At 44.2% G+C, this 20450-nt stretch overlaps 1 pseudogene; it reads left to right on the top strand.

Moving 5' to 3' along the window:
- Window positions 1–17996: 17996 nt before the first annotated feature.
- LOC127236020 (proteasome subunit beta type-3-like) lies at window positions 17997–18836 on the top strand (annotated as a pseudogene).
- Window positions 18837–20450: the final 1614 nt, after the last annotated feature.

Raw genomic sequence — 20450 nt, 5'->3', positions numbered from 1 at the left:
GTGGTTTATTAAATACTCTGGTAGTAGACAATATAGCTTGGTCTTTTCTCAGTTGGGATTACAAATGCTTAAGTTCCTAACATGGAATCTGGAGGAGGAAGAAGATACTAGAGGTCAACAGGTTGTGTTCCAGTGATTAATCCAGCGTGGGCCTGCACTGTGCAGGGGGTGATGCTACACTACAGGGCTTTCATACCCTCTGAGATTATGTTCCATGGCAGTGGTTAGCAAATGATAGCCCATAAGCCAAATCCCATGGCCAGTCTTGGCAAATAAAGTTTTTAAAAATAATTTATTTAGATTCATTTTCTGTGCATTGGTGTCTGATCCCCTGAAACTGGAGTTACAGACAGTTGTGAGCTGCCATGTGGGTGCTGGGAATTGAACCCAGGTTCTCTGGAAGGGCAGCCAATGCTCTTAACTACTGAGTCATCTCTCTAGCCCCGACAAATAAAACTTTATTGGAATATAGTCACACTGGTTTGTTCACATATTGTCTATGGTGGCTTTTTTACTGCACTGGATGTCTGGTTGTGACAGACAGGGCTTTGTAAACTCTAAACTATTTACTCTCTGCCCTTTTCCCCAAAAAGCTTGTGAGTGCTTGCCACAGAGTGCCTAAACCTAAGAATCCATGCATTCATAATCAGACAATACATGCAGTCTGAATTTAGACTGCCAAGGCAGAGAAAGTGAGTATTGCAAATAGGAAGAAAATCATTGACAGTACAGAGGCATGGCTCCAAACAGCAGCCATGAGGCTGGAGTGGTGTGCTCCATGGAGAATAGCAGGGAGCTATTTAATTAAACACCAGCCAGCCCCTCTGCTTGGGATGGGGGGCAGTTTGTTCTAAATATAAGCACCATCTTTAACTCCTCCAAAGTCACTTTCCTCTGCATCTTATGATTTGCCCTCTTCTCAGGAGTTTAACTTTTTTAGGGATGGGGGAAGCCATAGAAAAAAATATGCCAAGAGATTGGGTCTGACAACTTCCACCACTGATTTACTGTCTGATAAACAGAGGGAGAGTCCTAATGTGTCTCACCCACGATGGGTTCCAGATACTCAAATACTTCCTCCCGCAGCCAAAATCTCCCATCTTATGTGAAATTATGGAGAAAAAATGGTAGTGGTGAATGACAGGGATAGAATGTTCTTTCTAAATTTATCTTAATTGAAATGTATGGAGAAATACATAATTTAAAGGAACAGTTCATCCGCCTTTGTAATGTAAATAACCGTACTGTGTGAGTGTCCGGATGTGGCTGCTCTCTCTTCTTGCCTCACTGAACCCTTGTCATGTATCAAGCTTGTCTGATGCTTGCGCCTTGACCCTGAGACGTCACACCCAAGTCACTATGTCAGAGCGCCACTGACTCAGCATGCTGCCACTGCCCCACCTCCCAGGCCTGTCCTTTGTAGCCACCCCACTGAATTGCCCACCCTCACTCAGATGCAGCCATACTGCCCCTCATTTCCCTTAAGACCGTCAGATTCTGTCAGTTCTCCTCCAAAAGTATTACAAGTTCTCTGTGACACTGGGGACCCAGCAGCTCTTGCCTAGAAGTCCAGACTGCCGGCCCGTTACTTTATTTCTGGCACAGATGGCCAGTTCTTCTCATGGCAGCAGAACAAGCCTCTCAAGAGTGGACTTGGGTCAGATCCCTTTCTGCCTAACCTTCCAGTAGCTGTTCCTGCTGCTGTGATTGACTCCGTCTTCTCACAGCCAAGTGCTGATGGTCTGGCTTCACTTTCCAGGAGTCTCTTCTCGATGACTTCAGAGTCCAGCCCTGCCACACTCCCAAACTGCCTGAGTTATTCCTAGCTTCCCCAGCCCTAGCCCTAGCTGTTGTAATTTAAAAAAAAAACACCACCAAGAGAAGTCAAGCCATACAACAGGACTCACACGGGAGGTTTGTTGGAAGAGGAGAAAGCAGGGAAGGGGGTGGGCGCAGAGACTGGTCCCTGGGAATGGGAGTGATGGAAGAGAAAGAGAGAGAGAGGAGAGAGAGGGGGAAGTAGCAAAAGTACACAGGGGATAGTCTTAGTGACTGTAGCTGGGGATGTATCCTGTTAGGACCCCAAGCGCAGGGCAGTACAGATGCCTGAATACTAACACTAGCCTTAGCTATAAACTTCTCTGTAGCACTCCCCTTTGCTCATCAGGCCCTGTGTGTAGACATCTTGTGTTAACAGGTCTGGGATGTGGGAGACAAAGTCATCCTCTACTAAGTGGCCAGGCATGCTGAAAACATCCTACACGACACCCATAACGGAGGTGTTCTGGTCCTAGGTCAGTAGTCGCTAGGCTAAGAAGCCTTGCCCCATCTGAGTGCTCAATTCTTCTCCCCTATCCCCCATACAAAACAAAAACAAAACCCTCACATATTCTAAAGCATCTTCCTCACCCTTCCCACCCCTAGTCTTCCCTTAGTCTCTGCTGAATAAGAACACACATTTCTGGTTTTGTCTCTCCTCCCTAGTTACATGTAAGCTCCCCCAGAGGAGGACCTTCCGCTGGCTCACCACCGATTCCCCGCCATTGTGTAGCACAATGCTTGCATGTAAGTCCTTGGAAAAATGTGGCTCCATCCTGAGGTTTGGGAGTCTGCTACATACCCACAGTAGCACAGACTACCAAGAAAACTGCTCATCTGTTGGTTGGTTCTTTAAGTCACATGAATCTATATTATAAGCAACGGGTCTTGCAGCTGTTACAAAACAAATCTTGCTTTATTGGATGTACATGTATCAAAATGGCATGGGAAACCCATTATTATACATTCAATACAATTTTTTTTTTAATGTAGAGAACAACCGAGGAAGGCACCCGAAGTCAACCTCCAGCCTTCACATTCACATAGGTGTGAATGGACACATGCATAGACACGTGAACATACACAAAGATAAATGGTGCCTTAACACAATGTCCCTGGCTCCCTCCTTCCAAGCATGCATGCCCTGCCGGCCACTTTTCCCATGTGGAAAGCCTTGCCCCATTATCAGCCAGGTTCCGGCACGCAGTGACCACTGCTCACTTCTTACACCTCCATGATCTCTCTACTTAATCCCAGTGGCTGATGTAAGGGAGGCAGAAACTCTGGGTAGCCTGATGCCCCCTCACCCATGGCCTGTCAGCTTCCAGCACACCCCACTGTCAATACTGGATTAATAACTTTTTTTTAACCTCGAGTTCTCTGCAGATTTTTCTCTTGGACAAAATTACCAGTCTACTTCAGCCCCAATTTGGCAATCATAGAGGGAACCTTGAAATGATTATCCCAATTTAAAGACAACATGTATTACTGGCTCACGTTTATAAACATAAAATTGTATGTCCTTTGTTCTTAAAGCCACGCATGGGCTTTAAAAAAAATTCATTTATGTTTGCCTCCTAGACTTGTCTGCATCTCGAAATGACTTTGGATTTCATTTTTCAAAGATGCAAATTTCTGTATTTGGCACCAGATGTTTTAATTTTGGATTCTGACCATTTCTTCTGCTCTCACACTATTTCCTAACACTCGTGTGCACACTCACACATTCCCTGCACATTCTCTACACTCAATGTGTAGACCATGGAAATGGTCTGAGCAGGAGCTAGCTGGTCGGCATGCACCTCCAGGGGTGGAGACCCCTGGTGTCACCAAATGAAAGGTGCCAACCTCTGCCTTGGAAATAGGCCCTGCACTTAGCCATGGTGCCTTGCTGCTGGCCCTATTCTGCCCTGCAGCCTATTCCTTAATGAAATCAATGTTTGGCAGCCCCCTTCCCAGGCCACTAAGTACTTTAGCTTCTCACTTGGGATTTCCTGCTGACCTTGACCGCCCTTGGCTCTGCCTGGAAAAGTAGTTTGCAGACTTGCCTACTCCAGCCTTGCTTCTTACACACCCCCTCTTTCTTAGGATAGAAGCTTATTTGCCCCCTCTCTGTAATCCCACTGAGGTCCTCAGCTGGGGAAAAGCCCTAAGTCACATTCTAGCTGCAATAGGGTTGGCTAGGAAATCTAAATTAGCAAAGTCCAGAGAGAGTGATAGAAGCCTTTTCATATTCAAGGAAATAGTGTGCATTGAACATGAGACAGGAGGGTGCAAAATTTTGGAATATGGTGTAGGCTCAAGTTTTGTTTTATCATATATATACTGTGTTGTCCAGTGTTAAATCACTACACCTCTCTGGGCTTCACTCTCCAACCCTGCCCACCCCTATTCTCTGTCCACCTTGACCCAAATGGGGTTTGTAGTATCTATGTTTTTAGAGCACAAAAGATTAATAGTAAGTAGTGTCTTTAGCAGCTAAGGATGCCGTTGACCCATATTAGGGGCTTGTGATATTTCACACTGTCAACTTGCTGAGATCTAGAGTCGCCTGGGAGACAAGCCCCGGGCATGCCTATGGATTACTTAGATTAGATTAATTGAGGTAGGAAAGATTCACGTTCCATGATAGCAATGGGTGGGGTGGAGGTGGGTGGGTGGGGTTGGTGTCTCACTGGCTGGATGAAAGGAGAGAGTTGAGCTGAATGTCTCTGTGTGGTTTGAAGATTCAGTGAGAGCAGTGTCACAGATTCCTGCTGCCACACCCTCCTCTCGGCTGCCACGCCCTCCTCTCCTGAATAGATTAACCTGCACCCTTGAACTTGAGCCAAAACAAACAAACCCTTCCTTTTTTAAGTAGCTTTTTGTCAGGTATTTTGTCCTAGCCACTTGAAAAGTAATAGATAGAGGGCTAATGTATTTCCATTGAAAATCCTCCCCCCACCCCTTCTGAGATAGGCTTTCTCTGTGTAGTTTTAGAGTCTGTCCTGGAACTCTGTAGATCAGGCTGGGCTTGAACTCACAAAGATCCACCTGCCTCTGCCTCCTGAGTACTGGGAGCGAAGGCCTGCACCACCATCGCCCTTAAGCTATGGGATATGTATCTGTTCTCTGTGGAAACACTCACAATGACTACTTTTGTATGAGCACTCTTCACAGGTGGGTTCTCCCATGAGGCATTAGGTCATATGATTCTACCTGGGCCTTGGAAATTACTCATCATTAAGATGAGATTTTAGTGTGTTCACTAATATGGATCTCGTCAGTCTTTTTTGCATTAAATTACTTGACCAGCCAGATTGTAGCCCACTTCTCTGAGCCCTCCAGATGTGGTGTGTTCTCTCCCTGTAAACTCACGCTGCAGTGACTACCTGTGCAAGGGTATTAAGAGGTAACCATGTTACAGGGTCTCTGCTCCTATGAGTACAAGACTGTCCTTTTTGAAAGGCTGAGTGAAGTCTCTGCCAGTGAGTTGGGAATTCAGCAACTGGATCAGTTGCTGCACAAGTGTTTTCTTATGGAGCACATTTTCTGCTAGTGTTTTGCCTCCTCCAATACACCTGTTTGTTACTAGCACATTGGCTCCTGCCATATGACTAATAGAGTCTGGATTAGGAAACTGAGTCCCAGAGGAAAATTTGCAAAGGTTTGTTAGTAGATAAAAGCAGATGTCCATCATTACCAGTATCCTTATCAGAGTGTACATGTGATGGTCTTCAGGTTCACAATGAGAAGCTCTTGTTTCTAAGTGTCCAATCACTCTGGTTCTGTGATTGTGTTCCCCCTCCCCACTAAAGTACTGTGTCTGCCTGGTGTGCAGGATGATGTCACAAACTGTGCCCCTTTCAATCTGAGTAATTTTTCTGGCTTGCCTCAACTGGGGTCTATAATGGCCTTGCTTCCAGCAGACATTTCAGTGCCGTGTGACAGGGTCTGAGCAGAGAGTAAGTGGTGAAAATAAAAACAGACAGCAGCTATCCAGGTCTTTCAAAGGCTCTGGGGTAAGTGCTTCACAGATGCATGCTTCTTCAGCTCTCACTGAGCCAGCTGCGTGGTGATGGAGAGCTTCTGTGTGGATGTCATGCCCACTCCTAGGGGAAAGAGGACCAGGTAGCAATGTCACATAGCAGCGGATAAAAAGACAGGATTGGAACTCAGGTCCAGAAGCCCATATGCTATCTTTGAAGTAGCAGCCTAAACTTTGAATGAATAAACATATTCAACAACATTATTCCGCATGCATGCCTGCTAATGTGGACTCTATTAAGGCTCGCTGTACAACTGAAATTCATGGGACTACAGAAAGGCATGCCATTCTATAGCTACCATCCAGGTTTTAATAGAGAGGGACAACTAATGTGAGAGAGGACAACTAACTTCACAACAGAGTTGGGGCAGCATCCTGCACATGGAAAAGAAGTGTTTCTTAGAAGAATCAAAGGATGCTCCAAGGAAAATAACAGTTCTATTCAAGGCATGCCCCATAAAGTGTTGTATATTTAGATACAGTCATTGTTTTTAAGTTTTTCTGTGGTCAACACAAAGGCCTGAGGAAGAGAGAGGAAAGGATAATAAAAAACGGAAAAAGAGCCTGAGTTGGTGATGATGTCATGTTTCACTCCAGCAAGTTGGGGCTGGAGGTGGCTCCTGGAGGAGAGCAGCTTACTGCTTTCCCAGAGGACCCACAGGGTCCCAGCACTTACACTGGGCAGCTCACACTGTCTGTAACTGTAGCTGCAGGGCAGCCAGTGCCCTCTTATGACCTCCACAGCATCTGTAAGAGGTGGCATATATTCATGCACCCTCACTCACCCAGCTTTAAAAAAAAATCTTAGACCGCTGAATTGCTACTGAAAGAAAGAGGCCCACACATTGTTTTAAGCAGGGAAGTACTGCTTTGAGAGTCAATTTGGAGAGATCCTCTGCTAACTGAAAATTGGTTAGTGAAGGGGAACTGGTAGGGAGAACTAGGGGGTATCATCAAAGCCCATTGTTAAAAGGATATGGGGGATAGACAGATGGGCTTACCAGCTAAATCACTTGCTTTAAAAGTTTTAGGACCAGAGTTCAGTTTCCCAGAAGCTTCTAAGATGCCAGTGGGCACAGTGACACACCTGTGGTCCCAGAGCAGCAAAGGCACAAGAATCTTTAAGGCAAACTTCCTAGCCAGACTAGCTGAAAGGGCAAGCTCTCTATTCTGGGAGAAACTTTCTTAATGCAATAAAGACACTGAATGTCAGTCTTGGACTTGCACATATATGTGTATGTACACCTCACATATATGTGTGTGCATGCATGCATGTGTGTGCATACACACACAGATGCACACATGCATTCATGGGGATGTGCATACACACATGGATGACATGGCACACACACACACACACACACACACACACACACACACTATGGGAGATTATCTAAGAGTAGAAATTAGGAGTCAAGGAGGGATAGTTTTGAGACGCACTGGATGGAATTGGCCCTTTGAAAGGAAGATGGAGAAGATGGAGATGATGAGCTGATGCTCATTTCTCAAGCTTCAGGAGAGCAAGTAAACAGTTCTGTTTCTCACCAGTACAGTAAGACAAGAGATGGAGCAGGCTCAAGAAGAAATACAGCTTTTGCTTTTCATTTTAGGATATCCATATGGAGATGTCTAAAGGCATTTGAGTTTAAAGTTTGAAGGAACATTTACAGATTCTTCTTATGAAGCCCAAATATGTATATCATAGGCCAATAACTCTGATGAATATGGATGGAAAATTTTCAAAGAAATAGTTGCGCATCAAATTCAAGAACACATTAAAAAGATCATCCACCATGATCAAATTGGCTTCATTCCAGAGATTCAGGACTAATTCAACATATGTAAATCAACAAACGTAATCCACCATATAAATAGACTGAGGGATAGTCCTCAGTAGATTCAGAAAAAGCCTTTGATAACATCCAACATCACTTCATGACAAAAGCCCTGGAGAATCTGAGCACATAGGCCACATATTTCAGCATAATATACAGCAAGCACATAGCCAATGCCTTGTTAAGTGGAGACAAGGAATTTGTGCTAAAATCAGCACTATAACAAGGATGTCCATGTTCCTCTTACCCACTGCTTAACATAATGCTTGAAGTCTTAACTAGAGCAATAAGACAAGTGAGGGAGACAGTGAAACTCTATTGCTGAAGATACCACATATTTTAATCATAGAACATGGGGAAATCAAGCTGCCATTGACCTGGAGCTTCCTCCCTACTGGCTGTCTTTCCTAAGGCTGCTAGGTGCTAGGCATACCACCATAGTAGGAATGTAAGCATCTATCTTACCACTAGTCTTATGTTAGATAGATGAAGCAAAAGAGGAAGAAATCAGAGCCACAGTCCCCATTGAAAGTTTATTCCCAAAACCTAAACAAGATCTTTCGTGAGACTGCATCTCTCAAAGGCTCCAACACATCCTAAAAAAATCATGGGGGGGATGAAACCCTCAATGCATGGGTCTTATCCAGACCACCTTGGAATTCAAATATTGAAGATGGCAATGGTTCCAACAATTTGTTCCCCAACAAACTGCACTAGTAGGTCCACTGTCAGTGTCTACCTACCCATAACTATTAGACAAATCAAGAAATAATAGCTTTACTATTTGTGCTCTGTTTGTTACAAAAGTTAGCCAATCTTTAGAAGTTGTTAAACTGTGCCCAGTGATGAAAGCCTTTAATCCCAGCTACTTGGCAGGAGAAGAATCCTAAGTTCAAGGCCAGTCTAGGTAACTTGGTGACTCGCTCTTGAAGTAAAAAGTAAAAGGAGCATTAGAAGTATGTTTCTGTGGTAGAGCATTTGCCTAGCATGTGTGAGACCCTTGGTTCACTCCTCAGTTACCCTGACTCTCTAAGAAATCACTTGCCAATGTCGTTACTCAATACTCACTGTGCTAGACAGGCTTCTATAGAATGAAATATGACTTCCTCTTCTCAGTGCAGTGCAGAGGAATTTAAGCTTCATGGTGGTCATATTTTGAAACTGATATCATGTTCCTTTCTCATTGGATATCCATTGGGAGCTTGACCTGCCCTGATTACAAAACAACTGGGGACAAATGACATCATTTCTTTAAGATCTTTAGGAAATGACAGAGAAATTTAAATTGGAAGCAGAGACCCATGAATCATTTTCCAGGAGGCTTTAAAATCCATCACAATAGCTTTGCTCTCTCTCTCTCTCTCTCTCTCTCTCTCTCTCTCTCTCTCTCTCTCTCTCTCTGTGTGTGTGTGTGTGTGTGTGTTTTGTGGCTCTTGATTCTGTTCCCAAGGCCGCTCTCCTGAAGATTAGTGTGCTATTCTTAGAAGACTGTACATTCTCTTCTCTCACTGGTTCAAAGACAGACTCCAAACTAGTCTTTCATGATGAAAAGGGAGGAAGGCTTGCTTCTATAATTCCTAGCTGGAGAGAGCCTGCCACCAAGACAGAGCTACAGGAAGCCATGGCAGTGAGCAGGAGGAAGGCCACAATGTAACAACAGCACACAGCATACTGTTGTTTCTATAGCTGTATAGTCTAACAGAACAGTCAGGCTTACCAGCTCCCCAGCTTTACAAATGAGAAAACATACTCACAGACACAGACTATTTACCGTGCTTAGCTGTGGAATAGCTGCTTGGTCTTGAGCGATCAGCCTGGTTCAAAAGTTTTAGGTCAGAACCCATCCCATTATTTTCCTTGTTGGCTGATGGGTTGGGGAAGGTAAATGAGTGATCAAGTTTTCTAGGTTAACGACTTCTGTTTGAAGAATGTGGGGGGGGGGGGACTTTGAGGGAAGAGAGGAACCAATATTTTATGGGTTGTGGGTACCAGTTGATAGGGAGAGATGCTTTTGACTTGGGTCACAGGGATGTTCACAGAAGAGGTACAGTGACCTCACAGATGAGTTAAGGTCCTGTCTAGAGATTTGCAAGTGTTTTTGGACTTGAGCAGACCTAGGCTGGATAGCTGCCAATTACTAGCCTGTACCTTCTGTTTCAACTTTCTGATGTGCATGTATTCCTGCTCTCGTGTCAAGTTGTTCGATTTTATACTAACCTTTTCCTTCTTTGGTCAATTCATCATATTTGTGGAAGTCTGAGGTTATGCTACACAGAGGTGGACCATGAGTTAAACAATTGTAAGGGGAAGAAGTAAGTAGAGAAAAAATGGGCAGGAGGGATAATCTTGTTTATACTCTAACAAATAAAGCTTGTCTGAAGATCAGTGGTTAACTAGCCACTAGTTAACCATAGAGGTACAGAGGTCTGTGCAGGCAGACAGGAAGTGAGATGGTTGGGTGGAGAGAGGATGAAAAAGACAGGGGCTCAGTCTCTTTTTGCCTGGGAAGTTGAGTAGGTAAGGAGACTGTGGTTTTGCTCCTTTGTCTCTCTGATCTCTCAGTATTTTCCTGTGTATCTATCTGCCTTTGGGATTTTATTATTAAGACCTGTTAAAATTCATGTAACAGCTCAGAGATTAAGAGCACTGGCTGCTGTTCCAGAGGTTCTGAGTTCAATTCCTAGTACCCACATGGTGGCTCACAACCACCTATCTGGTGCCCTCTTCTTCTGCATGGGAATACATGCAGGTAGAACACTGTATACATAAAAAATAAATCTTAAGAAGAAGAAGGAGAAGGAGGGGGAGGAGGAGAAGAAGAGAAGGAAGAGGAGGAGGAGGAGGAGGAGAAAGAAGCCAATACAGGGAGCGTTAGTGAGTATTCTATCTCTGGGCATATGTGGGGTTCAGCCACATGGGAAGGGGAGTATTTGAAAGGTGTGGTGGAACACACCTCTGAGATGATCTGCCATAAGCAGAAATCACCAGCTGAGTGGTCAATGCTGAAATCACGGATGGGCACTGATAACATGTACACAGTGGATTGGTCAATGTCGAGGTCATGGATGGACACTGACAATATGTGCTATAGGACATGGGGTGAAGCAAAAGTTCTACCCAGTAGTTAGCACTGTGATACTGAAAGAACCACAGTCCTGGAAGACAGACAGAGAGAGAGAGAGAGAGAGAGAGAGAGAGAGAGAGAGAGAGAGAGAGAGAGAGAGAGAGAATGCACATAAAGCTCAGAGGACAAGTTCAGATAGCATTTCTCTGGCACCTTCTGCTTTTTCTTAGTGTGTGTGTGTGTGTGTGTGTGTGTGTGTGTATGTGTGTGTGCATCTGCTTGCTCATAGGGGCCAGAAGTCAGTTTTGGGTTTCTTCCTCAGTTGCTCTTCACCTTATTTTTTAAGACAGGGTCTGTCATTTTATCTGGAAACTCACTGGTTCAGCTAGACTGGCTGTTCAGTTGGATCCAGAGATCTGCTTCTCTCTGCCTGTGTTGTGGTTACAACAAAGGTCCCTGCTTACTGCTGTTCCATATGTTCTGGGGATTGAACACTGGTCCTTGGGCTTGTATAGCAGGAATTTACATATTTAGTCATCTACCCTGCCAAGCCTTACTTTTTGTTTGAGACTGGGCTTCTAATTGGCCTGAAACTAGGCTAGACTAGATGTCCAGGGGACTCCAGGAGTCTAGCTGTCTCCCTCTTCTGTCTGTCCATCACTGGCATGCCATGATGCATGGCTTTTTACTTATGTTCTGGAGGTCAAACTCAGGCTCATGCTTGCACGTGTGTTTATCAACATCTCCCCATAACAGACTTTTTACTCTCTAATGCCACCACTGCCTGTAGCCGTCAGGATTTGGCTGGACAGTAACTTCCCATCTCTAGATTTCAGTTTGCTGCTTTTTAAAGAGAAGGTTCAGGCACATGATCACACACACACTTCACACTCAGACACTCTATGGTTCTTTGACTCGAAGCCTGTGGTACTGAGGATGTTGCTTGGTGTTAGAGTGCTTACAAGGCATTGGGTTTGATCCCCAGCACTGCAAGAAGTGAACCAAGCACCAGGCATAAGTGGCACATGCCTTTAATCTTAGCACTTGGGAGACAGAGGTGGTGGAGTGGTGGAGCTCTGTGAATTCAAGGCCAGCCTGGTCTACAGAGCTAGTTCCAGGACAGGCTCAAAAGCTACACAGAGAACCCCTGTATCGAGGGAAAAAAAGAAAAAGAAAAAAAGAAAAAAAAAAAAAAAAAGAAATGAACCAAGTCATATATATATATATATATATATATATATATATATATATATATATATATATGCAAAGAAACAGGTTGACGCTCTGGACCGTCAGCACCCTGAACCAGTGTGGGTCAGTTGCCATGGCTCTCTTTACTGAACAGTTCTTTGGCAATAGGGGAAAGAGTTAAATGTGTCTTTTCATTTTTATAATAGCAAAATGAGCTCAAGCACTACTACCACCTCTAATTACAGAACAGCAAATGAGGCAAGGCTATTTGTCCACACCACATACATTGTAAGTGATGGAGCTGGGGTCTGAACTTAAGCCAGTCTGAGTGACAGATGATGTATTCTGTTGCTTGCTCCTATGGTGGGGATAGTTTTGAACTTCTCATATGGATCCATCTCACATGAGGTGTGTACAGAGACACACAGTGGTGCCCGTGGCACTGTGGTTATTATTATGTAATTATTATGAGCACTTCCCAGGACCGACAGATGTCCATATGACAAGCTATGTCCTAGAATGGGAATGTATTATTGAAATATACTTTTTCAAGATCATCATCATTGCCATTGCCATCATGTTAGCAATGGCTTCTGGAGGGCTATGGCATGCCCAGCACTATTTTTGGTCCTTCACACTTGCCTGTACATTCTACCTGTGTAAGACCCATGGCATAGGAACAGTCATCGTCCCCACTTTGGCTGGATCACATGATATATTAGTTAGGATTTTCTAGAGGAGTAGAGGGGATAGAATGATACATTAGATGAAGGGATATATTAGATTGGCTTACACAACAGTGGCTGGGTAGTCCAACAGTAACCATCTACACACCAGAGAATGTAAGACACTGCTCTGTCTTCACAGCTGGATGCTTTGGTCATTCCACTCTAATGCTGAAAGCATGGAAGATTCCTGAAGAAGAGATGGTCCCTAGTCTACATGGGAAGGCTGGTGGAGTTAGATTTCCACATCAGCAACACAGAATAGATGCATCAGCAGCATGGAAAAAAGGCAGGCAGGCAGGCAGGCAGGCAGGCAGGCAGGCAGGCAGGCAGGCAGGCAGGCAGGCAGGCAGGCAGGCAGGCAGGCATAGCAGAACTTCCCCCCTCGACCCTCTTAATGTCTGGGCTGTCTCCCAGAAGGTGCCACCCATTCTCAGGGAGGGTCTTCTCCCTCAGTTAATCATTCTTGGAAATCAAAATTAATAATTACACATGGATCATGAGCCTGGATGCTGACTTCAGAGGCCATTTATGTTCTCCAGCTACCTTTCCAGACACAGGTATGGCTCTGCATGTTAGAGTTTGGACCTATCTTATCATCTCACCTGGAAACCAGCAAGTGGAGATGAAGGTGATGGAAGTTATCAGGTTTGAATGGGAGCTTACACCCAGAAGCACTCTTTGTGAATACTCTCTGCCTGTGACTTGGATAATACTCAAATACATTTAAAAAAAAATCCATTCAGAACTATGTTACCTTCTGGATCCTTGTGATTGTATAGGAACTGTGTTACATATTGGTGGCTCATAGATTCTGTGCTGGATGGTTTTTATATCAACTTGACAGAAGCTAACGTCACTTGAGAGGAGGGAACAACAATTAAGAAAATGCCTCCATAATGTTGGGCTGTAGGCAAGCCTGCAGTGCATTTTCCTAATTAGTGATTGATGGGGGAGTGGGAGGACCCACCCCATTGTGAGTGGAACTATTCCTAGGATGGTGGTCCTGGTTTCCTTAAGAAAGCAGGCTGAGCAAGCCAGTAAGCAGTACCCTTCAGTGGCTTCTGCATCACCTCCTGCCTCCAGGATCCTGCCCTGTTTCAGTTCATGTCCTGTCTTCCTTTGGTGAACTATGATGTGGATGCTTAAGCCATATAAACCCTTTCCTCTCCATGCTGTTTTGTTTGTGATGCTTTGTCATAGCAATAGTAATCCAAGACAGTATCTATTCCCTGCTGCTACCTGTTATTCCTGATCCAAGGCAATAAAGTTATTCTGCTCAATGATGGAGTCCCTTTGGAAAATGAGGCTTTTTGTTGTTGTTGATATTTTCATTTCTCCACCTTCCCTTTTCTCATTCCATCCTCTCCATGGACCTCTTTGGAACTTCTTTGGAAGTTCATGGCTTCTTTAAATATATATATATATATATATATATATATATATATATATATATATATATATTCCACATATTTATTCCTAAATATACAAATACCACTTGCTCAGTTTGTATGTTAATTATATGTATATATACGTTTACCATGGCAGATCATTTGCCATTGGATAACCAGTTGGTGTGGTCTTCCCTGGGGAAGACTATTTCCACCCCTTGCATTCCTTAGTTTCCTGTAGCTTTCTGTCTAGAGTTGAAGCCTTATGAACTTTTCACCTTCCACATTAGCATGTCTAGTGGTGTAGTCCTTGATCTGATCATGTTTAGGCAGCCATGTTGATGGGACTTAATGGGTGCAGGTTCTCTGACATTTCTAGGAGACAACCTCACAACAAACTCCGTTCCTCTGGCTCCTACAGTCTTTCTGCCCTGCCTCCCCTCCCACCGTGGTCCCTGAGCCTGGGGAGCAGGAGTTGTGTTGTGGATGTATCAGTTGCAGCTGGGCCCCACAACTCTGCATTTTGATTGGTTGTGGCATTTTCTGTAATGGTCTCCATCTGTTGCAAAGAGGAGCTTCCTTGATTAGAGGTAATAACAACACCTATCTGTGGGTGTAAGGACAAATATTTAGAATGTAATTAGAGATTATTTTGATTTAGTGAAGTGGGAGTTGTAGGTTCTCCTCCAAGATTCATCACTTCGCTAGTCCTGGGTGGTTGGCTAGGTTTCCAGTACCGGGCATGATTTCCTTTTTGTTGAGTAGGCTAAGTCAAAGTCTACTGTTGTCAAGGCCCAGGCTGGCTGTCAGGAGACAGGTAGCTACAGAGCATGCTCTTACTTTCAGTCAAGGCTGTCTCCCCACACCTTGTTTTTGGAGACAGTCTTTCACTGAACCTGGTGCTTACTGATTTAACAAGTGAGCTCCTGGGATCTTCCTGTCTCTGCCTCCCCATTGCTGAGATTACATCTCCGCTGGACAGTGTATCTTGAGAGACTTACTTTAGTGAAGGGAGCAAAGCACATCTGTGTGAGCTACTTTGTGCAGAGACAAAGAAGCTTCCATGATTCCAAGTTTTATTAAATATTACTGATTTATAATCCTTACCTTACTTAGGGTATCTGTTGCTGAGATGAAACACCATGACCGAAAAGCAAGTTGGGGAGGAAAGGGTTTATTTGACTCACACTTCCATCTTGCTGTTCATTGTTGAAGGAAGTCAGGACAGTAACTCAAGCAGAAGCTGGAGGCAGGAGCCAATGCAGAGACCATGGAAAATACTACTTATTGGCTTGCTTCCCATGACCTGTTCAGCCTCTTTTATAGAGCCCAGGGAAGGGCACTACCCACAATGGGCTTGGCTCTCTCCCATCAATCGCTAATTAAGAAAATGTCCTCCCCCAGGATTATGGAGGTATTTTCTCAACTGAGGTTCCCTCCTTTCAGATAACTCTAGCTTGTGTGTCAAGTTGACATAAGAGTAGCCAGCACAGCCCTATTGTTCCTCTAACCATCGTGTTCATTTGATGTTTATGGAACCACTGCCGTATGATTGGTCTGCTGTAGATGCTAGAGATACACTGGTGGATGGACTGGGTAGAAACCATGGCCCTTGTGTAGCAAATAAGGGAAATGTCTCCACTCAACAATAAATAACAAATGTGTGGAGTGTTAGCAAGTCAAGGGAAAAGGTCTGGAGGAGGGAAGCAGTGACTGTATTTAGGAAAGGCCTTGTGGAGAAGACAAAGAGTGGGAATGTGATTGTCTGGCCAGGGAGTATGTCAGTTGGAATCAAAAGGTCTAGAGTCAGTTGAGATCCCAACAAATTTGGGGGACAATTGGGGAGCTATGTTGGGAAGGAAAAAAATCCAGAAGAGACTTGCAGGGGGCTGATCTTTGTGGAGGAGGATGTCTACCTGGGGCAGAGCCACTAACATTTGCTGAAGAACTATTTTAGGATTGTGAGAGGAAGAAGTCCAGGATGATTACCAGAATTTTGCCAATACGAGCAAAACTGTAGTGCTACCATTTAGCTGAGAGGGTGGGGCACATTCATAGTGTAACTTTGACATATCAGGAAAAGGTGAAATCCTTTATGCTCTGTGTCTGGAAACGAGCCACTACCCTCTTGCTTGGGCCATGGCAGACATCAGCTATGGGCTTGGTTGTGACTTGAGAATCCTTCATAGTTCTCTTGGAAGCCAGTTTGTCTCAGAGCTGATGCTTGAGATAAAATCATCAGTTGAGTCTACTATTACTTATTGTACAGTTAGGAAGGTGGGGAGCATGTGATTGATTTCTTAACAGTTCTCAAATGAATGACTTCACCTTATATAATTGCTTACATTACTGCAATTGGATTCTAGAGAAATGCCTTTTCCTAGGATCAATGCAAGGAAAAGATTGACAGGGCTAGGTAGATTTCTTTTCTGATGCCTGGCTGTTGCGTCTTTCATAGTTGACCAGAATCCCTGCAACATGGGCTGGTGTGTGCCACTATAGTAGGATGCTCTGCAGAGTTACTGCTATTGCCTTTCACATCTGTTTCTTCATGGCTTGGGTCATCGCAAATGATTGATAAGTGTTGGTTAGCTTAAATGCATTTGAATTAACAAAAGAGGCCACTTCAATGTGACCTCAGTACATTAAATAACACTGTTAAACATTCATTAAGCACTTATTCTGTGCTAGATACCAAAGGTTTAGTAGTGCCAATGGGGAGAACTGTATGGGCAGTGTTTCATCATCATTAAGGCAGTATTGATTGGGAACCTACTTCACAGCATGAGATCCGGTTCTCCCCTTATGTAGCTTGTTTCATAGGGATGTATTCTAAGGTCACAGGAGCATTGAGCTTAGACATTCCAAAGAATATTGCTTTCCCTTTCTTCCCTTAGACATGTGCTAAAGACATTTCCTCCAGTTTGTAAGCCAGCGTCTGAAGACCGAACAGGATTAGTAATTTCCCAAGAACTCATACTTGAGCTATTGAGCAAGTTGCTCTCAGCAGGGTTGTTTTGGCTTCCAGGGGACATTCAGCAATGTCAGAAGATTGTTTTTGTTTTTTACTTTCTTAGCTTGCAAGGTGCCTGTAACAGGAAAAATAAAAGCCCAGTGACAGATATTGGGGTTCAAACTGAAAGATCAGAGAAATAAAGTAGCCAAGCCAGTAGCTCTTACCTTTACCTCAGACCCTAATGGGTGACCCTGTCTCCAGGGACCCTCACAGTGCAACCCATAGTGTACCGATTTCCACCAAGCCTCAGACTGTAATGTCCTGAGCTTCTGTCTCCTCCCACCTTAGATTCCTCTCTCCACCCAGCCATATTCCTCCTGTCTCTACCTCCCTAGTGCTGGGACTAAAGTTGTGTGATCCCAAGTGGTGAGATTACCTATGTGTGAGCTGTTTCTCTTTTAGACTGGATCAATTTTGTGTAGCTCAGCATGGTCGTAAGCTAACAGAGATTCATCTGCCTCTGTCTCCGAGTCCTGGGATTAAAGGTATGAGCCACCACTGCCTGGCCTCCAAGGCTTGACAGTATGGCTGCTGGGATTAAAGATATGTATCTCCATGACTGTGGCTAATTTTGCATTTTGATCTCCAGTTGCTTTATTGGATCATAAACAATATATCACCATAGGTGCCACAGTATCTAGTGAAGAAGCCAAGGAGGCTGCTAAACCTCCCACAGTGCATAGGGCAGGCAACCCTACAATGAAGTCAGTCAACCTAATGCCAGCTGCTTCAAGGTTGAGAAATTCGGTGTGCTTAACCCAGAGAGCATCAGAGCTGTGGTTCTCTTTAAGTCATAGGTGAAGGAAATGGTAATTCTAGAAATATGCATATATTGATATTTCACATTTAAAAAAATTAAACATAGAGAGAAAGTCAGAGCCTGTTTGCAGGAATTACAGTGACAATTGGAATCCTACTAAAGTGCAATCATGCCTATCATGTTCTGTAATGGAGGGGCTGTCATGCCCATTAAGGGAAAGAGCCATTGCTGTGGACAGGTGTTTTGAGATCCAGGCCCCGATGGTGACCACAGACTTCCAGATCTTTCCCATGGATGACAGCCTGTCTGGGCTGACCACCAACATCCAGACATTTGCTTAGCACCTCAAGTTCCAACTGAACCTGTATGAGCTGAAGGAAGGTCAGGAGATCAAGCTTTACACACTAATGAGCATGGTGGCCAGTCTCTTGTGTGAGAAACAGTTTGACCCCTATTACATACACATGTCATTACTGGGTTGGACTCGAAGATCTTTAAACCCTCCCTTGCTCTCAGACCTCATTGGCTGCCCTATGGTGACTGATGACTTTGTAGTCATTGGTACCTGCTCCAAACAAATATATGGGATGTTAGAGTGTAGTGAGATAGTCCGTCTGTGGCACTGACCACGCCCATTGGGGGTGGAGCCATGGGTGGAGTGACCTGTGGAAGGAGGTCGGAGGGGAGCAAGGAAAGGCTCTCTTTCTGGCGTGACTCGGATAGGAGAGGATCGGGTTGAATTTCCTGGTGTTCATCTGTCTAGGTTGTAAGTTATTTCTCCCTGAATAAACATCTATTCGGCCTCTTTGTTTATCCTGATCCTTATTTAACCGCGTTATTAGAGTCTATCTGGGAGCCCAACATGGATCCAGAACATCTGTTTGAAACCATTCCCAAAGCCATGGTGAATGCTGTGAATCAGGATGCTGTATCAGGCATGGGCATCAATGTCCACATAATTGAAAAGGACAAGATCACCACCAGGACACTGAAAGCATGGATGGACTGATACTGTACTCTGGTCCCAGTTTATTTCGTTGTTTTTCTTATTAATAAAGTTGCTTTAAAAAAAAAAAACAACAAGCCAACCAACCAACCAACCAAATAAACAAACAAAAAATTCAAACATGAACCAGCAGAAGACACATTCAAACCATTGCAGGGCACAGGAGGCATGCCTGTGACAGTTACACAGTCCTGGGTTCCTTCTGCCTAATTTATTTCCTGTCCATCATGACATACAGCCTCTGTCACATACTCTGACTGCTGTGAGGATCTGCTTACCACATACCTATAATCAATGGATTATAGGTCTGATCCCTCTGACACTTTGAGCCAAAATAAACCCACCCTTTCTGAATTTGTTCCTGTCAGGTGTTTCATCACAATGATGAGAATTCTGACTAATGCAGGGGTCTTTAGATCATTAAGTCTCCTAGTATCTTCAAATTTTCCCACTGTGTGCTAACAGTGGATTTACATCTTCTGGGTGAGTTGGTCATTGTCTTCTTCCCCCATCTGATTTGTAGTTTCATGAAGACAGAGATTCTTCTCTTCATTTCATATTCCCCTTCACCACAAAGCACAGTAAACGATCAACACCTCGGAAACATTTGGTTCCAAACATGCATCTGATGAGATAGAGAATTTTAACTCATATATACCCAGATAGGTAGATGCTATCATGGCAATGCATTGTGTTCCACATCTAGGACACTATAGGACCATGTTTAATAAAAAGCTTCCAAAATGGTTCTCAAAGATCCTTGCATCTCCTGTGTAATCTCTTCCCTTTGGATGAAGGCTGATGTCACATCCCATCCTGTGTAGCTTGGTCCCGGAAATCTGACTTAGTCTGAAAGAGAACGAAGAAAGGATGGACACACAGACACAGGCACAGAAAAATTGTGGTCAGGTGTGCTGGGCATGCTCTGATGGAGTTGTACCAATTATTCAACAACCTGGAACCTCAGTGTGTGTGCTATGTATATAGCACATGGGTGTGGGGGTGTGGTTTGCTAGCCTCTGGAGGAGGTTCTCTGTGGGTGAGAAGGTTCAGACTGCAAGCATCCTGGAAAAGGAAGCCACAGTTATTAGTCTTTGCACACACCAGGGAGTGTTTTGTAAACATTCTTGCTTGCACACGGTCCACGTTCACACTTGGACCAGAGAAAGGCTTTGCCAGTCTCCCAGGGGTCAGAGGCATCATTCCTTGCCTTGGCCATGCGTATGTAAATGACACACCTTCACACATTCCTCAGCTCCCCACAGGCTGGGACCAGGGACTTGCTTTCTTTAGTGAGATATGACCAAGTCTGGGCTGGAATTTTCTAGAGAAGGCTTTAGGAGGCCTGGTTTGTGCTTTGCTCAGGGTTTTTCTCAAGTTTATTCTTTCTAACAAAACTAGCAGAGTGTGGTGGGCTCTGTTAGCCCAGCTGAGTGGGATTTCTAGCCAATAGTTTCCAAAGCATGGAGGACTTCAGTCAAACAGCCTAGAAGGAATGTAGTTCTGCCAACAGTTACATGAGTGAGTTTGGAAGTGAATCTTTCTCCACTCAGGTTCTCAGGGAGATTACTGGCCTAGTAACCTGGTAATGATTTTCTGTACTTTTTGAGATGCTAT

This window comes from Phodopus roborovskii, unplaced genomic scaffold, assembly GCF_943737965.1.
Source record: "Phodopus roborovskii unplaced genomic scaffold, PHOROB, whole genome shotgun sequence".
NCBI classification, from domain to species: domain Eukaryota; kingdom Metazoa; phylum Chordata; class Mammalia; order Rodentia; family Cricetidae; genus Phodopus; species Phodopus roborovskii.
This window is presented reverse-complemented; position numbering and strand designations above follow the sequence as displayed.